The 20,587-nt window shown below is 39.0% G+C and overlaps 1 long non-coding RNA gene across 1 annotated transcript; it reads left to right on the plus strand.

The window, feature by feature from the left end:
• The first annotated feature begins 757 nt into the window (after window positions 1-757).
• Window positions 758-7,563, plus strand: LOC103147992 (uncharacterized). Its single transcript, XR_477311.2, has 4 exons — window positions 758-963; window positions 1,067-1,197; window positions 4,712-4,798; window positions 6,838-7,563. It is a non-coding gene; the product is annotated as an uncharacterized LOC103147992 (long non-coding RNA).
• The last annotated feature ends 13,024 nt before the right edge of the window (window positions 7,564-20,587 follow it).

A 20,587-nucleotide genomic window follows, 5' to 3' on the forward strand; every position in this document is an offset into this window, starting at 1 on the left:
CTCCGATCCACTCACAGCAGGCTCGGGTCACAGCTCCGGCCAAGTTTAGCCGGAACCACAATTATTATTGCAATTAGTCAGCAGGCAGGCAACACCAACAAGAGTTCGGCTGCAGGATAAAAAAAAAAGAATGTCAACTTAGGACTCGTATCAGACGGCTGCAGGTGATCGCCAGTGCAGAGAGACGAGAAGGTCATGTTTACCGTGTTATTTTTCAGGTTTTTGGACGCAGTTTTGTGCTTCGCTAAAAGCACAAAACTGAAACAAAACACAAAACAAAGCACAAAAGCACTCGTGTTCAGTCGCAGATTTAATAGACTACAGCAGGTGCGTCAAACTAATTTTCATTTTGGTTCATATCAAAATCATGGATGTTCTCAAGGGTTGGATGTTCCAGAATGTGGTGATAAACCCCAACAACAAACTGTATAATATTAACAAATAGCCATCTCTGCAGTAAATAAGTATTTCTTAAGATTAAATGATATTGAACATTTTTTTCACATTGATCAGTGCCAACAGGATTTCCCATTTGTTTTGGAGATTTTTTTTTCTTCTTTTTTTGGAATTCAAATTACAGATTTCGTGGCGCTAACTGAGAAATATTTGCAAGAAATTTTGCAAATGTGGGATTTTTGCATATTGCAGTGTAAATATCTGTTTTATAGGTTGAATATAGGTTGTTACCCATAATGTCCAGTTGGGGTGCTGTAGCTTAGTTTGTGATGAGATGTGCCTTCATTAAAACCAGAAAACAAGAGTTAGGACGTTTTGCTACGTCTCCTGTCAGTCAGTACTTCGGGCTGAAATATCCCACGGACTAGAGGAAGAGGAGGATATTCTTCATCTTTGTGACTCGGGTCTATAGCGCACATTCTTCAGAACACCGTTCAAGGCTTCCAAGCAACACAACACGGACTTTACCGTCATAAAAACTTTGCAGCCCTTGGACAGAGGAGCGAGGTACATGTTTAGAGCTGTGTTAGTTTATGAAATTAGCATTTTTATGTAATGTTCTGTGTCAAACAAAAGCACTTAAGCAGATGTATTTTGTTGTTCCCTTTAGTTTTCACGGTGTATTTGGTGGACTTCAGCAAAACCTGGTTTCAAATGAAGTAAATGTGAATCCACCGCATCCGTCGTCGAAGCTCTCCGCGTTTTCTTGGGTCTGAGGAACTGCTAGCCTGAGATGGAGAGGTAAGAAACACTGCCACCTTCAGGTGGGAGTTAGTAGTCTCTTAAACACAATTGTTTTGACCATTTGTGCGGAAAACTTGCAGTGAAATCAAAACTGCGATAGCGCAAAAAAAAAAAAAAAAAAAAATCCGGGAGCCTGTACCAGTCTCTACAAACCTGAGAGACTGGTATAATTTGGCACTATATAGACAAAAACTACTTGAACAAGTAATGTATAAACATACATCTGTTATGTAAAAGGTTCTATTTATGAGTCCCTCTGGAGTCTAGAGGGCCGTATAAAAAGTTATGGCGGCCCAGATTTGACCCCGGAGCCATTAGTTTGACACATGTGAATCAGAGTAAAGGAAGATCCATTTTTCTGCAGTTTAATTACATTTCCAGAGTTAAAAAACATAAATGCGAACACATTGTTAATGTGTGTTCACCTGCAGGCATCACCAGGTCGAACTGCCCCACAGCCTGCTCCAATTAATTCACTGACATCACGACAGAGACTTAGCGGAAACAGGTTTGATGCCTGCAGCAAAAAAAAAAGAGAAAAGAATTAATTTGCATTTGGAGTGAAAATCCAATCCAGCTGTGTTTTATTTTGTGTCATGCCTCTCCAATTACTGCTGACCAAACGAGGGTGCGGAGAGCGCTCCAGATCTGTCCGTGTGACATCACAGAGGACTTGAAGCAGGATATTGGGGTAATGGGAGAAGAGAGAGAGAGGGGATTTCCAGACAGCCGCTGAGATGATGATGTAAGAGAGATGACAGTACATTTCACTGATGACTGGCGAGTGTTTGTGGTGTAGAATAGGGGTTTTGAAGAACCCCCTGCAGAATACACACCAAGGCACTGATTAGACTTCCTCTGCTCTGATGCACGCATCAGAGAAATCACAAATCTTTTATGTTTCTGAAACTTAGACTTAAACATTTTCTTGATCTTCCTCACATGTGCCAAAACAAAATATCTTCTAGTACAGATTTTGCAGCAACTCTGTGAGACGCAAAAGTTTGGTTCCAGGAAAGCATCTGCGAAAAACAAGTCTCAAGTATCTTCACAAATTCTCTATTAGACTGAGACGCGGACTTTGACTGGGCCTCTACACACACATTAGTACAAATATGTCTAAAAAAATGAACATTCTATGAAAGTGCAATAGTTCTTGCCAGTCATATACGTTGCATAGATTCATCATTCTAGATAGAAATGCAGTTTTGATGTCACATATCTATAATAATTTCCCAATGTCATTTTTTTTTTTTTGACAAACCCTAAATAAATTGGGCCTAAAATGTGCTATTTCCTCTTGCTTTAAGATGTGATGCCTCAGTTAAAAAGAATAATTAGTTTTTCAGTAGTTGGCCTGCCAATCACAGAACTATGTTGGAGCAATGTAAAAGCAATCTGTTTCTGTCTTTTTAAACCCAGATGGTTTAATTTATTTACTTTTCAAAATAAAAGTCCACCATGATTGTTGTGCTATTTGAGCAACACAATTCAAACTTTGCATTTCTCTGTTAAAGTTGTTCATTAAATGTGGTAAATGAACACATCTATGAATGCTGGACACACTCTAACTCAGCTTTTTTACAGAAAATATTAATTATTTTTTTAGTGAATTGTAGCCATTATTGTGGTAAGATTGTCCTTGTTGGCTTCTTATCCATCAATAGCCATGATTCACAACATGCTGCAGTTTAAAGACATGATTGCTAAAAACTGACAAAACATGAAAAGAAGAGAAATTGAAAGCTGGCTTCCACTGTAAAACTCCACAGCAGTGTTAATTTTGGCCGGAAAAATCTGTCACGGCCGCTGCAAAGCAAACTATGAAAACAAATGACTATTACACGAGGCCGCTCCAACCCTGACCGAGCAACTGAACAACAACACATACTCATTCACACTGTTTCGTAAATGGGTTTGCAAGTGCGCGGATGATAATGCGAGAGCTGAGGAAGTCATCCTCTGCACTGACTGACTCATGCTCAGAAGTGGACCCCGGTTGGTAGTTCGGTGGCCAGCTCACGTCGACGGTTAATATCACAGTCATCATGAGGTGGCACGGATGGCATTCGAAGACGTTTGGCCGAAGCGGTTTTTGATTTGTTTCACGGCAGGGAGGGAAATGGAACGAGGTCTCCGGCTCCGGTGGTGGGTATTTTCAAAAACGGGAACCCATAATGACGATCATAGCATGAGCAACTGAGCGTGGCGATATTTGGAGAAGCGCAGAACACGTTTGATGACACGTGTGATGACGGAGGCTTTGTTCGCAGAAGAGGTTTGAGTAGGTTTGTGCTCCAGAAATAAAAAAAAAAAAAAAATAAAAAATCAAATTAGAAGGAATGTGGGCACAGAGTAAAGTTATCATAACACTGCTTTACTGCGGCTAAATATCCACCTTCCTGATCAAATTAGATCAAAATGAAACTTTTTGGCCTACACAGAAAAATGCTCCATTTGCTGGAAAACAGTTGGCGTATATTACTCATGAAACAAGGTGGTGGCTGCATCATGCTGTGGGGAGAATTTCCTTCAGCGGGGATAGAAAAGAGTTGAAACTAGGGAGACGTGAATGAAAACTGTTGTCAAACCTGAATTATGCAACAAAAACCTGATTGTTTATGTTACTGTCAATTTAAAGATATTCAAAAATGTTTCAGGGGTCATCAAAGGTCAACTAGTCGTTCCCCCGCCAAACCTCTCCAAACAAAAAAAAAAAAAACGAATGACAAAATCAAATTGATTTGTAGTCAATCAGCTGTGCTACAAAACTTTTTGCTGCACAAACCATCACAAACAGCACAATTAATTCAACACAAATTTTGTTTAATTTTATTAGTGTGTGTGTGTCTGGGGTGAGAAGGTTAAAAATAATAACGACACAAACAAAAATGTTTGCTGCACAAATGTAACGCTATATTTTAAAATAGGACTTATGCAGTTATGCGGTTAAGCTAACGAAATATGGAGAAAATGGAAACATTTATTTATGTATTTAAAATGACAGCAGCACAAACAAAACATGTTGTTGCCCAAACGTTTGACACTGACTTTGTTTAATTTGAAAAATTTTACTCACATTTTGAGTTGAGACCCAAATCCACTTGAGAATCATGTGGCTAGCTAGACTTGAAAAGTGATGCTCACAGACGCTAACCCTGTAATCTAAGCTATTTTATAAAAATTGGGCATTTATTAGCATTCCCTGAGTTTCAAAGCTCATAAAACGTTCTCATAACCTTGCTGCTAAATGCAGTGAAAGTCTGACGCGCAGACTACTGACTCAGATGTACGGAACGATGCTATAAAAAAACCACGGTCCTCTGTACGATTATGTGCTTCCTGTTTGCTTACAAAGACGTAACATCCTTAGAAAATACAGACTGAGGTTGTGATGTGGCAAGAAGGGGGCGGGAAGGAAATTAAACCCTAATTTAACAATTTTGTCATTACCGTTGTCTCCTCTCGACGATTTCCTGTTGCTCATCCGCACTTCCTCTCCCTTCATCAGCAGTCGCTCTCATCAGCAGCAGTCCCTGATGTCGTGTAGTGGTGCGAGGGTGAGACAATCAAACCTCTGTGGAGGTGGATGTAACAGGTCAGTGGGTGTTCAGCTCCTGATTAGCGAGCTCTGACTCAATCTGCCCTCTGTGAAAAGTTCATTGTCAGACTTGGGTATTATAAAGAAATTATTATTAGGGTGATGGACAACTTCAAGCTCATGAAAATGGCTGCTAACAAGTGCAGCAGCTGAAACGTGATAAAAAGACGACAGTGTCTACTTTATCTAAAGAAGCATTTTTACAAAGGGATATTCTTTTTATTTTACAATTCAAGCCCTTCTCCATATATTCAGCATTAATGGGCCTTATTTATTATTACAGAACACTGTTAAAAGTGACATGGCTGTGCATTTAGTGCACAAAACACCTCAGACATTTCACCTTGCCTTATCTCTTTAAAATTTCTGTACCAAATCTTTTATATCCACACAAGTGGTGTCTTGCGATCTCCGAAATATAACCGCCTCAAAATGTTTTGCTTAAATCCCCATCAGAACTTAAGGGAAAAATCTATGAAGATTTCTTGCGCTGCCAGGATTACTTTGTGTTATGCGTTTTTCTGCATCATGCGTTACATGTTTGTCTGTTTTTTGTAAGGCTCCCCGTGATTCTTGTTTGACATTTGCTTGGGTTCAGTCAGTAAATTTTTCTAGGAGGATTTCCATTTGGGGAACCACCAAAACGTACAAGAATGGGGCCAGAAAGGACAGCTGCCAGTCCTTTCTGGTGAACTTTCTGCAGAGAAAAGCAGCTGTTTTGCTGAGATTCCCCCATCAGCTGAGCTGACAGACACGACTGTGGGACTGCAAAGTCAAGTCGGCTCAGTGATTGGTGAAACTGCAGCCGATTCCGGACCAAATGGCGTGAAGCTAAATTCCTCTTCCTTTGCTTGCCTTCTGTGCCCTCACTGATTAAGTCTCAACATCTGGTCACAAACCTTTTCCTTTAATCAAGTCTGAAACCAGCAAACTTCTGATAAATGTTAGATTTTTCATCAGTTTAACTAGAGTTTTAAACAACCAACTCACTTGTCTTAAACCTTCACTATTTACTATACAGATTATTTGCTTAAAATGTGCCTGTTCCTTAAATATTTTTGTAGAGCATATCTAAAATATGCATAGGAAGCTGAAATACCTAGACACACTATTGACTGCCAATCCAGAATGCAATTCACTTTCCTTGGTGCTGATTGGCTGTATCTCCATTAGCAGAGATAAAAACTGATAAGACTGTAAGTGTTAGCGTTTGCGTATTAATGAATATTGTGGTATTTTTGGTGTTTTATCTTTGAATATAGACAGTTATAAGCATTTTTATAGAAGCTCATACTGTATGTATTCACAGATTTTAGTTTTGTATGTAGAGTAGACATAGGTTAGAAATCACTTTTTCCACACAGGACAACATAGGTTTTGACTTTTCTTTCCGCACCTACTTTCATTTAGAAACTGCATTTTGTTTTTACGTATGTTATGTTTGACTATTATTTAAATCATAGTGGTGTTCTGAAACACTGAAGTGTGACGAACACGCAAAGGGAAAATAAGGAAGCCAGGAAGGGGGTCAAACACTTTTTCACACCACTTCATTACACTTGAATGCATAATTATGAGCTGCAGTCTTTAAAACATTTGCACAGTTCAACTGAAAGTAGCAACTGTGCAAACTTCAAATTCAGTAAATTAAAGACAAAGGGAACGACACATAAAAACCAGCCAATTCTCACACATTCTGCGACGCGCTTGCCCCTTCTGACATAAACACCAACAACAAAATGTTTTTTTTTTATATTCTTTGCAAAGCTTATACATGCTGTTTTGATCAAAAGACAACTTTCTGAATCAAGACTGAATAGTGCGCAACATCAATGAGCCCGATGTAAATGAAATTCCCTGTTTTTGCTTTTTAACTAACAGCTAGCTTGGTTCCCTATAGTGCAAGCTGCTAATTATTTATAAGTCTCAGCATTATGGATCTGAAGTGCTAATGTGATGCACCCCCTGCTTTGCCCCTTCCTCCCCTCCCTGCAGCAGCAGCAGCTTGCTTCACTCTGTTTTTTTTTTTTTTAAAGCATGCTCTGGGATGTCACAGCCATGGACTCAGCTGCCACCGAGGCCACAGTCAAAGATTTACTGGAAGACGACGATTTTCCTCTGAACTTTATAATAAATTCAGCAGGGTAATGATAGGTGTCGGAGCCTGCTGTAAGTCGGAGAAGATAACTGTCAGTGATGGCTGGCCATTTGCCTATTTAAGAGAACTCTGTACACACCGACATTACTCTTCTTAAACCTATCATTCCCCATCATTACTCTCCCCTACATCAATCCACCCCATCTATATCTCTTCCACAGTCCTCCTTCCTCTGCTTTTCCTTCCCATCTGTTTTCCATCCCTCTCTCCCTCCCTCCGTGTCCTTCCCCGTTTCTCTCCAAGTAGTGCGATCAGTCCTCATCGGGGCTATCGGCCAGGCTCATCATGCAAAGTGCCGCTGGCTGCAACTGAATTCCTCTCTGCGGGCCTGCAGCGAGAGCTTGGGGATGGGGCGGAGGATACATCTGGCGTGACACTAATGTACTGACTCGGTGCTTGGCGCTCTACGTGGCGGCCCCAGAACAAGCACGCGTGGACCCCGGGAAATCAACTTTACACACCGTTGACTGCGTCCGTTCATAAACAAACGCAAGATGCAATTGGACTCCGGTCTCCGGAGACTCCTAAATCTTCAAGTGAATGTACACTGGGAGAGTCAACCATGTGCTGTGACTCCCCTGCCGTCTCCTCTTATGTTCACAGAGAAATCTAGATGACAGCCCATTTTCCAGCGAGCATATGGAACACAAAAACACCATCAACCCTCTGGTTACCCGTTTGCGGCCAAGATCAAATTTGCTTCCAACAGCTTCTTGTGGTTGCCTCCCTGTCACTGAGGGTTTTCTTTTTTTCTCTCCTCTCCCTCACATTACTGTAAATTGCCTCCTTTGTGTAACATACAGTGCGAGACAGGGATTCTTAGAAACACGTTCGCACACACACGTTGACACGTTCGGAGGGGGATTTTTATGGGGATAGGAAGAGTACTGCAGCTGTTGTCCTAACGATGATAAATGGCGAAGAGACAGGTTAAAACAGTTCGGTTGCTGTTTTGAGGCGTCATCAATTGTTCCCTTGAGCAGAACGACGATAATCCTTTTAATGGCTCAATCTTCATCAACTTCACAGGCAAAACGTGCACGAGCACATGCGCCGGGATCCTTCGCAAACTGCCTCCCCAGAATATTGCCGTTTTGTCCTCTTCCACAGGCTTTGATTCTGAAGCTGATTATGCAACTTCCTCTTGTCTTCATGTTTACATCCATGACGCCAATGATGTATTCTCACCATCTCCTTCTGTTTCCTCTTTTTTCAAATTCATGTTTACAGATTATTGCCTTCAAAAATCCCTTCATACATGTGTTTCTTTTAAGAAATGTAGTTATTTCAAATGTCTTATGTTAGGTAACATCCATCCAGGTATTGTCTTTACCAGATATTTGTATTAAATGAGATGCATGTTAGCTAAAATGGCCTTTAAGTGTGCACAGCTTCTTTATGTAACGATGGACTTGTGACCTTTCCAGAGTGTCTCACACCACACGGTTTCCGAAAACTGTTTCTCTTTTGGGAAGCGCTTCACCATTTTCTCCAGATTGATGCTCTTGAGTTCCATCTTAGCATCTGAACTGAGATTTTTCCTTTGAGTTTGAATTATTTTTAAATATATCCTGTCTTTGTTACTAAATAGGAACAAAATTTGACGTGAAGATGTGTTTTGTTTCGGGCTTTAATTAATTGTTGATTAATGTTACATATCTTGTTTGCAAAAACTCCTTGTAGTCTAAACGGTCTCGGTTGTATTTAAGTGTCCTGCTCAGAGCTCACTTTTTTCACCATGACATCATACTGTGTAGTACAACCCAGCAAGCTGGGCACATGTGGTCTCACTGTGCGGCAAATGACCTGGTCCACAGATGTTCCCCCAAAGAGGAACCACTAACTATTATACGACATTGGACTGCAGCCCTGCGTTTGCTTGCCCACATCATAGTTTGAGTTTGGGCAATTGCGCCCGCAGTGGAAGCAATTGGTGGATCAACAGGAACAATACATAATATGTCTGCTTGCCGACACATGGCCGTTGCTCAGGCTGTTATGTGTGTGTCTTTTCTCGCTTTAAGCTAAACTGGAGATGAGTTGCGCCCCAGTACACATTTACTTGTGTTTGTGAATCGCATTTTTCTTAATGGCCTATGGGGGCAATATTGAACAAACAAATACTTTTTGCTTTAGCTTTATCTAAGAGATAAGAAAACTGACTTGGACAAAATCTTTGGCAAGTAGTTCAAAAGCAATGGGAGTCTGTTACTCTTCATTTTAAACACTGAAAACACACATTGGTACAGTCAATGTTTCTGAACCCAGAAAACAATTTCCGCCAATTCAGAGCCAGTAAGAGCAGCCTCTACAGTCAGTTTTAGAAATGCTTTAAATTAACGCACAGATCTTATTTCACAGATATATTTAACAAGTTATTTGCAGAAAAAGTTTCCTTTAAAAAACCCTGCCACCATGATTTGAGTCTAATATCTGCATTTGCTTATTCACACAAACACAGGAAATACTAAGAAACTACTAAAACCCTTGAAAATCCATGACTCAAATTTGCAACACTGCCTTCTTGTGGTCAAAGTTTGCAGCTACAGGACATGTGTTTGTGAAAATACTGTAACAAAATGAGACAAATGATAGCTGACACATTTATGAACATACATAATGAAACATATTTTTAACATTTTTATGGGATTTTTAACAGGCCAAGTGGAAAACATCCTTCTTCCACTTACCACCCTGATAGATTAACATAATCTGGAGTTTCATGGCCTGACATCAAAGCTTACAGAGCCCGCAGATTTCTCACATCTCATACTGGTACTTTGTCCCCCAATGTTTGATGTCCATCCTGGTCCCACTTAGGGCCTACATTTTGGCCTTTGAAGGTTTGAAGGTCCACATTTGCATTGGTTAGGAAACTAATACAAAAACTAGTGCAGAAAAACAATCCTAGATTGTGTTTTCAACAAGCTCTGGGAGGAAATTAATCCTCATTTTGCATATGCTGACAGTTCTCATTAAAGGCTGTTAATATTTAGAAGATTATATGAATTTTGTGAATTCAGATGAATCTTTCTCAGATAAAAAAACCCACTATATTTTGCTAAAACCCTTTAACTGCACCTGATTTGACAAATTTCACTGCTGTTTTTATCTGCTTGAAGCTCTCGAATATGTAGCATAATTTACTGTGGATCGTTTCGTCTGAATTCTAAAATATGTCTCCAAACATCGTACATATAATGTTTTTGGAGAACTACAACAGTACAGTCAATAACAGTGACCTTTTGTTCCCTTTCTTTCTTTTAGTATTGCAGACAGTAAGAAAAAGAGAATAGGACGTGGGAATGTTCCCAGCTGATCCGACACTAGAGGCCAGAGAGACAATAAAAACTCATCTGTGTTTGTGTGCTTGGCACCAGATGGACCTTATGTACATATAGTCAGGGAGGCCTCATAATATTTTCCAAAGGAGATGAATCAGTTTTTCTTTTTCGTCTCAAATGGACCTGAATGTGCTTTGCTGAAAGATTGGAATGGATGAGATGGGTGTTGTTAAAACGAGCTTCCCACAGCGGCTTCCATTTGGTTACCACTCCATCTTACAAGTCAGGGATTTTAGTGTCTAAACAGGATTGTTCACGAGGTTAAGCAGAAAGCTGAACAACATATTATTTTTTCATTAATTTTTAAATTGATCAGTCTTGTAATTTACTTAACTATATAACGGAAATTCTTTACCTTTTTTAATGAAAATTGCTATAACCTAACATTCCTTAAGTTATCAGAAACTTGAATAGATTTGAAGTAAATGCATCATAATCTCATATTTTTTTTTTGATAGGATTTGTTAAACTCATGAAGAGTGCCACCTTCGTCCTAAAAACTCACTGTTTACATTGCTGCTGATATTTCCATTTTGTTTTTGTTTTTCTAAATAATTTGTTGATATTTTGATCAGATCTGACAATCTTGTGCCATTCTCCCTAATTTGAGGCCATTATTATTGACTCCAAGAGACTCTAGGCATCAAAAGGTTTTTAAATGACCCTACTCTGTTTCACACTTTGTTTAATCAAAGTAAGCTATTTCTAATTACTGTGCAGTATTATTTTATCTATCTTGTAAATTGCTTTTACTACACAGAGTCTATTATTTCTGCTTTGTATTTTTAACTTGGTTTAAAAATGCATGACTTTATTCACCATTAACCTGCTGCTGGTACGTCTGACTTTCCGCATTGAGGGACAAAAAGTATTTCTATTCTTTCTTGAAATAATCAAAAAAGGTAATTTTGTGTGGAATGGCATTGATGGGGTTAATTGAATAATTTCTTCTCATTTGGCAGTTGAAGTATTCCTAATCTTGAATTTATAATTTGGACTTTTCTGTCTGAAAAGGAAAGTTATTTTTGAGAACGAGCCTGGAAAATACTGACAAAACACACACACACGCACACACACACACACACACACACACACACACACACACACACAGTGGTACACAACATAGTGCTCTAGTTGTGAGACCCTGGTTACCCGTACCCATCACTGTAATGAGTCGCTGGTTGGCAGTCGGTGGAGAACCGGGGGACTAAGAGGAACGTGATTGAAAGTCAATGGAACAGAATGAGCCCTATAGATCCATGTCGGAGGCACACAGCATGTGGAGCAGATACTGGCTGCCAAATGACCCCATTTAAGTATAATGTGTAAAGTCCAAGTTATTGAATCTCCCTTTCAACATGTGAGCCAGGGCGACAAACTGTTCTGCAAATCAAATGGGGTTGTGCCTGGTAAAGGTTTAGTGTAAGGATGCTGCTAGGGGGGTTGTTAGGAAGCTCATCGTCTGTGGGGGCCAGACAAAAGTGGCTCGCATTAATCCACTGGAGTGCTCAGCGAAGGGGGCTTCATTACGCTCACGATGGACTTATTGCTGTTAGGCAGCGGCGAACAGAAAAAAAAAATGGTAACAGTATTATTACATTTTCCTCTGAAGCAAATTACCATTCTGATTTCTGCCTTGGTTCAAGAGTTTTAGTAGTTTAATTTAGACCGTAATAAGCCCTGCCGAATAGTACACAGAAATAAAGTTTACCCAGAAAGTGTAATTTTCTTATCATAATATGTTTTTGTCTGAACCGGTAGTCTTGTGTGGCTACTATAGGCAACATGACGGCGCTAATATCATGGTGGGTGTTTTTACAGCAGTATAGTAGATGAGTTTGGCTTTATTCATCATCTGTACAAACATTTAGAAATGAGAAATATATTTCAAGGACTCAAGGGTGGCTGCCACTGAAACATTTATTAGAACATTGTGTAGTTGTGCGTGTGTGTGTTGTGTAATGTAGTGATTTGTAAATGTCTTGAAATTTTAGCCTGCAGTGGTAACCTCTGTTAGAATGATCAATTTGTTTGTTACCACTATGTTCTGAACCCAGATGGCAGCTGTTCTGCTTCATCACAGCACTGTGGTTAGGGTTTAATCAAAGGTTATTGACATCAGCCTGAAAATAAAAAAATTTAAAGAAAGGCAAGCAAGTACGGCCCCGACGGGAATTAAACCTTCAGCTATTTCACATGTAAAGATTCACACGTAAATTGCACATGTGAGATTCTCAGTTAGATTTAGGTCTGGACTTTGACTAGGCCGTAAAAACACACAAGTATAGTTTGATCTAAGCAAGTCTTTTCTAGCTCTGGTTGTTATCTTGCTTTCAGGGGTTTTTTTTCCCAGCGTTTTCCCTTTATTTTAAGCGAAATCAACAATTTCTCATAAAATTCCCCCAAAATGCAGAGAGGTTTATGGCCGTCTTCATCATCCTTTTGGCACCTCCCTCCTCAGGGTACACACAGACTTCACAGACATTTTGCACACCAGATGTCCTCCCTGATGCAAACCCCCCCGATAATCCCTGGGAAGGAACAGAAAACTCCAGGACGGCAACCACCACCCAAGCCACTGGCACACTCACATAAAAGTTTATGGTGGTAACGAGACAAAGTGTCAAACTGTTAAAGGCTCATTTAAACGGGCTGCATTGTGCAAAATCATCGCTACATCATGTTATGATGTCATTCCCTCATCAAAAACATGTCTGTGGTGTTGCTTTATTTCTTTAATGCACATTTGCAGAATCCTTGGTTCTCCCCTGGCAGCCATTCATGGCTGCCCAGGGTTTATGACGGCATCCCATTATGCCGTCATAAACAAAGTGTCGGAAAGAGTAGTAGCTTCTTAAAGGGGTGGAGTCCCAATTTCAAGGTGTCAAATTGCAAATTCAGCTTTTGTTTTTGAGTTACTTTTGGCATCTAAACTATTTTCATAACAACTGAAGGTAACATAGTTACTTCATTGTGCTGTAAAATGTGCTTTAAGTGTTATGTATGGAAAATACATAATACCTCTCTTTAAATAAGAAAAGACACCGACTGTCTAACCTTAATCAGCCACTGGACATCCAGTGTTTGGTGAGATATGTGTTAACATGTCTCAGGCTAATACCTTCAGCCTCTACAGTAAGATAGAGTCATTCTCTTAGTACGGTGTGAGGTTTATTGTCTATTGGGACATTAAAAGTACCAACAGAGAATGGAAAGCATTAATATAATTAGTCAAATCAATCAGAAAGTAGGCTATGCCACCAGTTTCACTTTCAGTTTCAAGTATATGACACTTTAAGTAAAGTTAATCTTCATCTGTGCAGGCAGAGCGTTTGCAAAGTGTTTCATGAGAGTAAGTAGTTGTTGGATCATTAGAGCAATATGCAAGCAACATTTGTGTTAGTGCAAATCTATTAATCTATTTTTGTAACTCAAAATAACAGTTGCTTGATCTTGCTACAAAATGGCACAGGGTATTTGGAAAATACACAATACCGTGCCTTTTAGAAATTCTCAATAACTATATTAAAAAACAAAAAACAAAACTAAAGTGGTTTTAATTTAATCTGCAAACTGGGAGAATATTTCATAAGAAAATCAATCTAAGCCATTATAAGATGAGGAGGAAAGCTGATAGCAAGCAGAAAGTCCCCTGTCTCTGAGTTCCCAGACAGAGAAGGAAATGTCCTCGCAGCAGGATTAACATGAGAGCATAAAAACAGGTGACTGCATGTGTTCTCATGCAAGGAACTGGTAGTTTGTCAGAACCTCTCAGTCTCTCAGGCCTTAGGCCACGGGTGGATGTCTTCAGCGCTACATCTGTCTTTCTCTCCCTCCTCCTCTTGAAGCTTTCTGCAGGCTCGCAGCTCTGTCTCTCGTTACCTCAGGGGCCTCACCCCAACTCAGAGCCCGTATCAAAGCCGGGATTTGGGCCACGTCTCAGACGTCCTGTGGGGTTGGAAAGAGGGGAGCTGATGAAAGATGCCACCAGTTATAATACTTAGTCTTTTCTCGTGCAGTTTCGTTTGCTTTTGTCACTCATGTAGTGAAGAATGTCAAAAAGAAGGAAAAACAAAAAGAAAAGTAATGATGTATGTTTTGTGTCGCTCTTTAAGGAGACTGATGTCTTAAAATGACCATGTGTTGACAGCCCCTGTCATTAAACAGTCAAAAGAGAAGAAGGAAGCACAGAGAAACGGAGACGGGTGGATTTTAAACGAACATCCATGGAATGTCTTTTTATCCCTTTGGGTTTATGTTGCTCATCGTGATAAGTTGAGTTGCACGTCCAGTCCCGATTACTGCCAGACAAGAATGAAACCTCAAGGATCTCAAAAAGCAAACACATCATTGAAAGAATTTCAAGCACTGAGATAAACAAAATTGTAAAATAGGTGAAGCTTTTTGGCGAATGGCTGACCCACCAAAGAGGTTCCAGTGCTTAACTGGAGCTGGTGCCAGGGAAAATTTACATTATTCATATTATTTATCTCGGTGTCCCATTATCCACACCTTACTTTATTGATTCTGTTTTAAACAACAGGTGATCTCTTGAAAAGCTTAACGATCATACTGACCTCACGAGCAGCTGGGAAACAAGAGTTACAACTTTTAGAGAAAGATTTTTTTCTTTTACACCATTTGGTCAACAGTGTCAAAGACCTGAGTCAGAATAGTTATTTATTTATTCGGTGCAAAATAATCGCCTGTGAACAAAGGCGTAGGCGTGTTGACGTACTTTAAACTCTGTGACGGATGGTTTCAAAATAAACTTTGGAAGGATCAGAGATGGTCAGTCTGTGTTATTTTGATGCGGAGCCAACATTTTATCATTGTTGAAGCACAATAGTTTTATAGTATTTTGTTTTAAATTCAGCAGCTCAGAAAGGAAACTAAACTCCAGATGATCACAGCATTCTGATTGACTTCTCCTCTGTAAGAGCCCACCTCTGGCTCCTGATCAAAGTTATTATTTTACCTGGTCCAGAAGAGAAATGGTGCCATGTCGGCGGCAGGCTTTTAGGGTTCTGAGCCAGACCAAAACGTAGACCTGGTGAGAAGAAATATGTGGCGCCAGTTAAGCACTTCAACTGGTTTGACGGAAAATCACAGTGCCATACAGTGGCCTGGCATGGCAACTACAGCAGATTTGAAACAGCGATTCAGTGCCATCAAAAGATGGAACTTTTCCCAAATCAACTGGCAGTCTTGTGTTAAAAAAAAAAAACAGCCTAAAACATTGCATTAATCACTCACCTCAGTTAAGCTAAGTGTTTATATTTAAACAATAAGATTTAGACTTTGTAAAAATGGGTTCGTTCTAAAGCAATAAGCGAACACATAGGCCCCATTGGCAGAGAGAATCTTGATCTTTCCCAAGAGTTTTATGCAAAAAGTCTGTGGATTGATGAGACACAAGTCCAGGAAGACATGGATCCAGTTCCATGTGGTGTAAAACTAACACGTCATTTCATGTATATCAGATCAAACTGAGAGTCAAACATGGTGGTGGTAGAGTGATGATCTGGGACCCGCTTGTTGCTCCAGGACCAACAATATTGTGAATATTCTGCCAGCAAAGAATTCAAAAAGCGTCTTGGACTCGTGTCAATGAACATCTGCCTGGTTGCCTTTGGAAATGTGTGATTTGTTTCACACCAAATCCGTGCACCTGTGTTTTTGAACGAGAGTCTTGGAAAGCATCTACACTCAACAGTTAGAGCCCCAAAAAGACGGAAATTGCATTTAATCAACTTTGCAGTACCAAGAAGTGACTGACCTATTTGCTTCATAAAACTAACAGCTGACATCCTACAGCCTCATCAAAGCACATGGCTTCCTTTCCCGGTTTTATTGCCTCCTTCCTCCTCCTCCTCCTCTGTGCACAAACGGCACTACTTTGTTTCAGGATGGAGGCTTCCTGGAAACAAAGGTTTAATGTCGTGGAACAAACTCCTTCTAGGCTCTGTCTAGCAGCCCATTTTGTCTGCTCAATCTACCAGCCAGCGGCTGACGATGAGATTTATGAACAAAGTAAAGGCAGCCATTGGCTCAAGGTAAACAGAGAAAGGCCAAGAAAGAGGGGTTTCCCTTTTTATTTTGGTGTTTTTAATGGACTGAGACCCAAGCATGAAAACAACTTAAGCATCAAGAAGGCCTCTGAAAAGTTCAGAAGGGACTTTAAGGGCTATTAAGTTTAGCTCAAAAGGGCAGAATCAGACATCTTCTTGAGTATTGACATGTACTGTAGGGATGTATAGAGCTCTGAGATGATCTTAGGTGAGCTGCTGCTGGAATGAAATGGAAATTATAAAAGGAAACAAACATTCTCAAACACACAAAGGTGAAAGAAAAGATGAATTAGTCATATTTTCACTCTTACCAACTTTTATTCCTTCTTCGTGCTTGCTCTAACCTTTACCTGATGGTGTTTTTTAAATTGATAAAAAGCTGTTTTAGATCATCCTGTCATTATTTACCTCAATATCTGTGTCTACATCACTAGTTCTTTTGCCCTTTCTTTCCAGAAAAAAACATCTCGGTGCTCTTATTCTGTTGTTTTCAGACCTATTGCAGTGCTGCCTGAAATGGTGTAGTGGCAGCAGTTATTTGTAAACTAAATAAAGCATTAATTAACTGGGAGGTGGAGGCAAAATAAAGATAAATTGGTTGAGCAGATTGAGCTTGGCTTTTTTTTTTTTATCAAGTTTTCTGTTTTTATTTTTTACTTTGGATTAATTTAACCACAGCTGGATTGTTGTTCTTTAAAGGATTGTAGGACTTCATGAAATAGACTGATTGAGAATTTTAAATTTAAAAACTAAACCCAATTAGGGACTAGTCTGTTTTTTTTTTTGTTTGTTTATTTGTTTTTTCTTTTCAAGAATTTCAACACTGAGTGCACATGAAGTGTGTATTTAAATATTTTTAAGTTGCAGTTTTCTGTTGAGAACTTTAATAGGAATGGCAAGATCAATATGTGATGGACTGGTGGATTATTACAGATCTCAAAATAACCATATTATCCTTTATTTATTGAACCAGAAACGCATATATGATGCTCTTTCAGCGATGTTGTTAGTTCTTTTCTTTACCTGATGTTTCTAAGTCCAAAGGATGGTTGATATTTGTTGATAAAGGTTCTTATTTTTTATTTTGTCTTGATTGCTTGTTTGTTGGTATCCAATGAAAATAATCCACTGATTGGAATATTCCATTTCACTTTGGGGGTGTGTTTAAAATGCATCTTCTGAGGTCATATGTTAAGCCTCGTTTGGTTTTAGGTGCAGCAATTAGCCTCATTTGGATGACTGGACATCAGGTCCAAGTTTGAAGGGACATGCCCATTGATGTGTGATAAATAAAACAAAAGAATATATAAAGTACTTTAGCTGAACTTCAAACCTGTTACTTCACAAAATCAGCTCACTGCCTACAATTAGCTAAACGGTGACAAAAGCAAACCGCTTTATTGCTGTTTTCACTATCTTACAGTCAGTCTTAGAGAAAAACAATTGATAAGGCAGATATGCAAGGTGGCCATATTGGATTTTGAGGTTGGGGTTGCAAAACTTCAGAAAGGTCGTACAACAGGATGATAAAGTCCACAATCATTGTGTCATTGGTGATACATGGAAAAATTAGTATTTCCTGAGGATTTGTTATGAAAATCTTTAAGAATGACACAAATAGAATTAGTCAGAAATGTGGCATCACATTTGGCTATATTATTTCACACAACGTATTTAAGAGCACATGAAAGTAAGACGGCTGATTTAAAATCTCGCCTTTTAGTACAACTGTGCACAGTGGGTGTTGTTTCAAGTCAGTGGTAGCATAGAAAGGGGATAAAAAGACACATCTCTGAGTAATGGCTACTGGCCTCCTTTAAAGATGAATGTCCACTGGATTTAAACGCTCTTTCAATAAAACAAGCCTCAGCGCCATTGACAGCTCAATGAAGTTTTCAGTGGCTCTAAAAGACCCCCATTCCCACCAAAACGTTTCGCGCTAATCAAGGTGGCTTTGATGTAGGGAGCGGTCTGTGTCAGTACCTTCAGAGGACGGATTTGATTGGTGCAGATGAAGCAGGGGTCCAGATTCTGGTATGTGTCAGAGTCGATCACTGCAAATTAAGCAACGGGATGTCGTCACGAACACACTGCTGAATATGTGTCAGTTCGGATCAGGCGCAGGAGGACTACTGCAGACTGTCGAGAAAAAATGTCAGAGTCGAGGAGGGACGACACACAGGAAGACATGAACGTTTGTCCGTCATCTCTACAAAAATAGAGAAGACAAAGTTGTTGGTTTTAGAATCATAAGTACTGATGGATCCTGAGTGAAAAATATATCTTTAGTTGAAAAAGGAATGAAAATAAAGTACTACATAATTTGGAACATTATAGTTTTCAAATGTCTCGTAATTAAACTTTGTGAAAATAGTGGTCGTTGGCAAATAAATATGAACTACTAATGAATACACTATACAGGTCAGTGGTAACATTGTGGAGATGTTTTGAACTCAACAGTGTTTGAAGCTTTGAACACTCCTTAAAGTTCAGTTTAGTCTGCCGGTGTCCAAAGTATTAATCCCGACTGCACAAGCTGAAGCAGAGACACACCCATTCATTAAACGTGGCTAAATACAGCAAGCCTTTTTGAGAGAGTAACCAATTTTTGTTTTTAAGAGTATACAATTTAGTTTTTCTAGGTTGCAAAAGAAGAAATCAATTAACCCACAAAAAATGCTTCTTTTTCCTTCTCATTAAAATATGGCATGTTTAGTTTATTGATTGAAAGAAAAAAAAAGAAATAACATTTTCTTCACAAAATCAGTTTCTCTGCTTTTTCTTTTAGGTACAGTATATGTTTGAGTAATATGAACATTGTTCTTTTATTCTACAAACTACTGACATGTCTCTGAAATTCCCAGCAAAAAGTTAGGATTTTCAGAAAATGAGAAATGGTCGAAATAATGAAAAAATGCAGTGATTTCAGCCCTCAAATAATGCAAAGAAAAACAAGTTCATATCCATTTAGAAACAACAGTACTAATGTTTTACCTCAGGAAGAGATCAGAAATCGATATTCGGAGGAATAACCAGGAGGTTTTCAATGGGGTTCAGTGCAGTGGGCTCTTCATTTTTTTCCAGAGCTGCATATATAGGTAAAATTAAAACTAACCCAAATGTAGAATAACTAACTTGTCTGTAAAAACCCCAAAATATTGCATTTCTTAACAATTGAGATCGAGTCACATCAGAAATGGGTCAAGGATATTATTTGATTGTCTGTCCCATTAATTTGACCAACTGCTTAAAGTTTCCCTCAGGTCTCAGTTAAGATTCTTTAATGTAATTTCCCGACTGGCTAATTACATCACAAATAATTAAGAGCCAGTCCGGGACTCGGGCTATCACATTTGAAGCGGAACTTAATGAAAAGACATGTTTGTGTCAAGTGTGTGCATGTCTCAGTTCCTAATGTGTATTTGGGTTACTGCAAAGACAGAAAGTAGGATTTCATAAAAAATAAAAAGAAGAAGAAAAAGAATAAGATCTGTCTTGGTGACAGTGGAGTGTGAGAAGATGACAAAGAAACTGATGTAATGTCAGAGCAGCAGCTAAAAGGGGCCATAAAAATGGGACATTCATGAGGGTGTAGATGATAATGAGACAAGATAATGTATAGCTTTCTAATAAAATCTTTGTGAGATGGAATAAATGCCGGCGCTCTCCATGCACTCCGTTTAGCCTGCCACCAATATGTCAACTCTATAAAACTCTTACTTTTAAAATTTTTGCAAAAGTGTAACTAAATAATAGTAATGTGCCTAATTAAACAAATCAAAATATGCAATTCGTATTCAGCGTGCCTTTTTTTTTTCTGTTTTAACTTAGTCATAGTTGCCATCAGGGATCTGCTTGAGGTTATTTAAATCTTTTGAGTTATATTTGTTGTTGGAAGTTGTGGTTTTAAGGTTGTCAGCATATAAAAGTTGGAGGTATACATGGTTTACTATCACTTTTGATAGTTTGTACAACCATTAAATACCTTTTAGAGGTCAGGGGTCAGAGCCTGGTTAGAGCTCTGGCATCCAAAAATTCTGCCATGTGAAAAGTATTGAAAGAAAAAGTAAAATCATAAAGGTTATATGGTGAGCTCCCTCGCACTTTGCAAAAGTAAACAGCAACAACATATAATAAAAACAAAGCATTAAAGGATTAGAAAAAAACTAATAAAGTAGTCAGGGAATTCATATGTAAATCACTGTAGATCCAA

Source organism: Poecilia formosa, unplaced genomic scaffold, assembly GCF_000485575.1.
Source record: "Poecilia formosa unplaced genomic scaffold, Poecilia_formosa-5.1.2 Scaffold193, whole genome shotgun sequence".
NCBI lineage: Eukaryota > Metazoa > Chordata > Actinopteri > Cyprinodontiformes > Poeciliidae > Poecilia > Poecilia formosa.